The sequence below is a fragment of the Oxyura jamaicensis genome, chromosome 1 (genome assembly GCF_011077185.1).
Source record: "Oxyura jamaicensis isolate SHBP4307 breed ruddy duck chromosome 1, BPBGC_Ojam_1.0, whole genome shotgun sequence".
Taxonomy (NCBI): Eukaryota; Metazoa; Chordata; class Aves; order Anseriformes; family Anatidae; genus Oxyura; species Oxyura jamaicensis.
In genome coordinates, this window is record NC_048893.1 from 156,672,725 (window position 1) to 156,679,011 (window position 6,287).

General features: G+C 33.3%; 1 long non-coding RNA gene across 1 annotated transcript in view; it reads right to left on the reverse strand.

Moving 5' to 3' along the window:
- Window positions 1-6,287, reverse strand: part of LOC118163220 — a 742,076-nt gene that overhangs the window by 653,909 nt on the left and 81,880 nt on the right. The gene's annotated exons all lie outside the window — the stretch shown is intronic.

The following is a 6,287-nucleotide window of genomic DNA, read 5'->3' on the forward strand; positions in this document are numbered from 1 at the left end:
AAAGAAAGAAAGAAAGAAAGAAAGAAAGAAAGAAAGAAAGAAAGAAAAGGAAAGAAAATAATTAACTTTTCTGTCTGGAATTTATAGAATATTGAATTTCAAAATATATGATAGAACTGTTACATGATCTCAACATCAGCACATCAGCATGACAAATATTGCTTTATTTTTCCCTCCTAATGGCTGTGAATGTCAACTCCCATGACAGGGTAACCTACTGCCAGAGTCCAATACTCTCTGATCAGGTTCTTTAAAATATTCGGGGGGGGGGGGGGGGGGGAGGAGGGGCTATGATGCTTAATATCAAATTGACTTATCTGAAGATACTCGATGTTACGTGTGATTGCTGATTGAGCAGAGAGACAAAATATACTGAAATCACAAGAGAGATGTAAGTTACATTTAGCTAAATATAGCAACTGCAATACAGTATGGTCACGATACCACTGTGATTCCTAATACTGCCCTCTATGATATGCTCACTATCATGACACTGGGCATCCTCAGTCACTGGGAAGGAATATGTGGGCTCAAGTCCATTGCTCTCTTCAAAATTATTTTGCTAGATGTTTACTTTTCATGTTCTGTGTTAGAACATACTCATTCCCTCCATGCTGGTCAGGCTATTTCAGGGAAAAACATTTGCAATACCCGTTGATCTATTCAGCCATTGATACAGTCACTTGACCCACTCAACTGGCTGTTGGTTATCTAAAACAAAGGCCACACTCCAGTACTCTTTATGTTGAGATAAAGCCAGCTTTCTTTGTAACAGCTATGGTCATGTCACACCCTGCATTATTCTCTGAGCTTAACTCTACTGTCTTCTTCCTTTTTTAGTTGTTTATTAGTCAGTGGTACCTACTCAGCCTAAAGTCCTGGGTGAGTTTTGATGGAAGATATGTAGGAAGATAACCGTAACCGTCAGTTATGTTTTGAGGACACAGCTAGATTTCTTTGTGATACATATAATGCCTTTGCCTGATTGCTTTTCAGCTGCAGATCATAGTCACCAACATTTACAATTTTATAAAACAACCTGTGAATTACATGTCTAAACTCCTGTTACAGTCAATGGAAGTATAGAACAAATTATGGTTGCCTAAACATAGACATTTCTTTCATTTTAAATCCCACAGGTGTCTTTCTGTAACTGCCACATAAACAAATATTTCACTAAGAAAGCTTCCTAAGGTCTTCTTCACGTCATCTATGGCATCTCAAATGTTAGCCAGTGCCTTTTGTGAGCAAGTGACTCGTGTCCCAAAGCAATACAGTCAGTAGAACTGGGTATTAATTTCTGCTTTCCTTGAATTTAGCATCCAAATCTGGCCAGCAGAACAGTTCTCCATACTCCACTGACTGTAACGACTCTAATAAAAGAGGTAGCTAAAGAGAAGCATTTAAGCTTGTAAGCTAAAAAATTTGAAATAAAGCTTCCTCAATAAGAAAGCAAAGCTTATATGTTGATTACCTTTCTTCAAGATGAAATTACTTTTTAAAAATATTAAGCAGTCAAATTTCTATCCTTCCAATGAATGTAGTTTTCAATTTCCAAACTGATTGAATTACATGTTTAGGAAATGTTTTGTTTGTTTGGTTGGTTGGTTGGTTGTGATTTTTCTTTGTTTTCTTTAACAATTTACCAATATTGCTACTGTCACTGGCCTCTCAATATTCATTTTGCTTTTATTTTTATGAGGAAATTTTCAATTCATATTTCAGAAGCAGATACATGACACTAATACCAGCTCTTTGCTGTACTATGAAAGCACTTAAACATCTGCTTTGCTGTCATGTGAATATTCTTACTGGAGAATTTGTGACAATTCACATGCATATCATTAAACATATTTAAAGATACCATCTAACCAGAAACTATGCTTATTAATTATGATTACAATAAAGAGGAGTGCATTTGTAAAGGTTAATTTCACCTTGTCTTGGAACATATGTTTCAGTTTTGGTAATAGCAAACTTGTCTGATCCTCACTGAAATTTTCTCGGGTAATTTTCCACTTTCGTTGAACTCACTGAACTTCCTCCAAATCATTGGCAGGACTCTGTATTGCTTAAAATGGAGGATCATCACTGATGTCCACTAATTTAATTCAGATACATCTGCAGAAACCAGGAGTACTTGTCCTTGATGTGAGGCTTTAAATGGAACTGAGAGAGGATTAACTTCAAAAAGAAATAACACTGAACATCAGAATTTCAACTGATGTTGAAAGCTGTAGTGAGATAAGCTGTAAAGCAACATATTACATTGCATTTTCTAGTGATAATATCACTGGGGCCAGGGCAGCCACATGAGCTATAGTTGCAAAGCTCACAAAGAAATAAATTCTACTGGAATTATAAATAATCTAATATATTGTTTAAGAAAGGCAGCTACCCAGCTACCTATATAAAGCCTGTCTCGTAGTTATAAATAATCCTGTCTTACAGAGTTCTGATGCAGTATCCATCCGCCTATGTATATTGTAGTTTTGACTTCATTTAAGATCTTTATTGCTTGGACTAAATGTTTCATATCAAAACCAAGAAGTTATGTCCAAGAATCAGCTTTGTTCAGTCAAAGATGTAGTAATGAAACCATTTGGCTTTCTGCAGATAGCTTGTATGCTTTTGCAGTGATATATTGTCTCATTGCACTGAGCTAAAGAAACAGAAATATTGTAAACAGAAGTATTACCTCTGTAATAATACTTCTGTAAACAGAAGTATTCAGTTTAGCCATCACAGGGCTTTCTGTTTTGGTAGTTAGACTACTGCAGATTAAGAACAAGAGAACTACAGAATCATAAAGGTTTGAAAGGACCTCAGGAGATCTCTAGTACTGAGTATTTTAAAGGACACAAAAAATAGATCCAAGGGCTTCAAAGGAGCTTTATTCCTCTATCAGTTTTATAGGATTATTTTGGCACAAATTCAAGTGATGACTAAAGTAAATGTTCCTGCCAGCATACAATTTCCTGGCAAATTAATTATTGCTCTAGATGATTGTAGGTGAGGTAGATAGAAATGTTTGTTTTTCATTTTCCTGGAATATTCATTTTTATGGCCATATTTTCCACTGTTAAGAATGTTGCCAGGTTTCAAGCATTTGGGATGAAACAGTCCATGCATTCTAACTCCTGCTGACATATATTTAAGAAAGTTTCAGTTAAACACCCCAAACACTTGTTCCAGAATATAGTATAGGAAAAGTGTAGTAGGTTGCTATTATGCATGCATACACACACACAGACACAAATATCATTTTGATTTCTTTAGAGGTATGAATGTCTTCCTTCTTAATTTCCCAAGATGGTAATCTTGATTTGTTAGCGTTAGGTCAGAGGTTGGACTCGGTGATCTTGGAGGTCTCTTCCAACCTAGACTATTCTGTGATTCTGTGATATCCTTAGCATGCTTTTTATTGCTCAGTTAATACCATAAATGGATAAGATCTAGAGAAATTTATCTGTACATATCCAGACACATTTTAGAATTCTACAGCTAAATTCTGAAATTGTCAATTGCATTGAATGCATACTCCTTTTTGATTGACCTGCACAAATAAATTTCTCTAAGAGTGACTGATCAATTGCTATCCCAGTAATCCAAGCAGTGAGGGTTTTCCTTGAATCACTTATTCTGACTGGACCATCTTAAAAAATTCCACATAGTAATGGGGAAGTGGCATAGATGTTACAGCATTGTAAAATTTGACAGAAATAGGAAACTAAACTTTACATTAATTGAATTTTGTTTTATACTGCATATCTGGATTCTTTTACATCTTAACTTTGATACAGAAATATACTGAAACAAGTTTTATATCATGCCTTCCATAAAGGTCACCAAGAATAATTTGTTGCTTTAAATGAAAAAAGCAAACAAAAACATCAGTGTGTTTTGGGATGGGATTTCCTATTTCCATGGGAGGACTTAATATGAAATGCAGAGATGTGACAACAAAGTTCACAGTGTTCAATAATGATCAGATTTGTATACTTTAAAGAGGCAAAGTTCTAGACTGAGTGGGGTCAAAGTTTGCTGTAAACCAGTAATATAGATTAGGGTTAATGTTCTTTTTGCATCTGTGAGACCCTGCTTGGCTTCCACTGAAATCAACATACAAATCTAAATTGACATAATGCAGCCTTGGGCTCATAGATTCCTGTTCCATTCTGTAAAGTGGGTTATAGAAAAGCTATATAAATGTTACTCATGCAGCCAGTGACTTTGCCAGTGAATATTATTTGCATGGCAAGGATTTCTCAGATGGGTAATGCTTTGAAGATCAGACCTCACACTGTAAAATATTTTGTGTTTCCTAAGGACAAGAATATCAAAAATCCATATTATTGATTTATTTGAAAAGAATTAATGCACTTAAATTTCTTAAATTTAAAAGATGCCTCTACAATGCTGCAGCTGTTGTAACTCATTGCTACTTTTTTTTTTTTTTTTTTTTTTAGGGAAAAGATGACAGATTTACCATCCTCAATTTTTAGTTCTAAAACGCAAGTTTTTAATTAATGATTGTTCTTTTGTTATATGTTAACTAGTGAAAGACTTTAATACTGTAATATTATTATACTTTACATAGACTTGCAATATCAGGTAAAGGTAAAGTACATCTCTTTTTTTTTTTTTTTTCTAGTGCTGAGAAATAAAATAATAAAAACTAAACATTGTCAGCGTATGTTACTGAATGTTAGACTAATAAAGTTATATTTTGAAGCCTAAGACTGGTTTGATATATCACTTTTTTCATTCCTGTCCCATCATTCTCTAATTCTCTGAAATACATATACATACATTCAGTAGGAACAGTTACTTCTATAATTGATCACGTTTCTATATAACTTCTCTTTATACATTTTAGGTCAACTTTTAATTTTAGGTGTTATTTTACATTCATGATCTTGTTATGTATAAAAATGAGCTGTTGTGAATTGTCTTTGCAGTCTGTGATTTCTGTTACTATCCTGTGTTTGCAGCATTCCAACACCATATTTTAATCTGGAACAACAAACAATTTACTCCACACTTAGTATTGTCATAAACAATGATTAAACTAGTTATATTAACAAAGTTATATTAACCTCTGTGTCAGGCAATTGCTATTATGGCAATAATTATGTTAGAATAATCTCAGGCCAAGACAAATCCAGACAAGTCCTGATGCTTTTTTTTTTTTTTTTGGTAGGTTACTGAAAAGTCTGTGACCTGAGAAGAAAATCAAATTTATTGAGCCGTGTTATCAAAATCATACAGTTCCTTTTCATAGTTATTATCCTAACCTTTATTGAGACAGTGAATCTGAAAGATCATTAGCATAGGAAACTTCTTAGAACATTTTGTTAATGTTAGATGTAAAGGTGGATGTTAAAATGGTTCTCTAAGATAAATATTCTTTAGTTGTTATATGTCTCAATTTCAATTTGTCATATATAATCTGCTTATTAAAATTGAATATGCACAGTATATTGCCAGACAAGATGATTGAGCTTTCCTATTTACCTTTTCCTTGCTGATATACATAATCATGTTGTCATGTTATTAATTAGATGGTATGATGTGGTTATTTCTAGTAAAAGATCATGAATACTGAAGAGCATTCTGTTTTTTCATCCTGCATCTTCAGTTCCTACATTGCATTTGACAAACGAGTTCTAGATTTAAGAGTGTGCAGTCTCTCTCTCTCATTAGCCTGAGAGAGAGACATCTACTTTATACTTAAATCCACATGGATACCTAGCCCCATTAAATCCTTTTAGAAGATAAATTAAATCTTTCCCCTCTTTTTGATATTTTGAAAAAATATTAAGAGAACGTTAATTTTTACACATGGAAATTACTATGTATATATGAACTTAAAATAAGAATATCAATCATTTTATTGTGGTAGAACATATGGTAGGATCAAATGAAAAGCTGTATGCAGTGAGTACACCAATAGGTTGATTTTTTCCCCATATTGTTATTATTTTTTTCCCAATAATTTTCCCTCATTCTCATTCTTGAATCTGTCTTTAATTTTCTTCTCTGTATTAACATAACGTGATTTATTTATTTATTTATTTATTTGTTTTGTTATGGATAACTTCACTGTTGGTTCCATAATTTCTGCTTATATGTAATTGTTTGTGCTGAAGTAATTTTACTCTGTAATGTAATTCAGCCCTCTAAATATGTTGATATTTGCTTCAGTGTGATCTTCTTAACCATTAACTTGATGATTTATGCAATCTGGGTACTTTAACCTTAGCTCATAAATCTTTTCTTCTAGT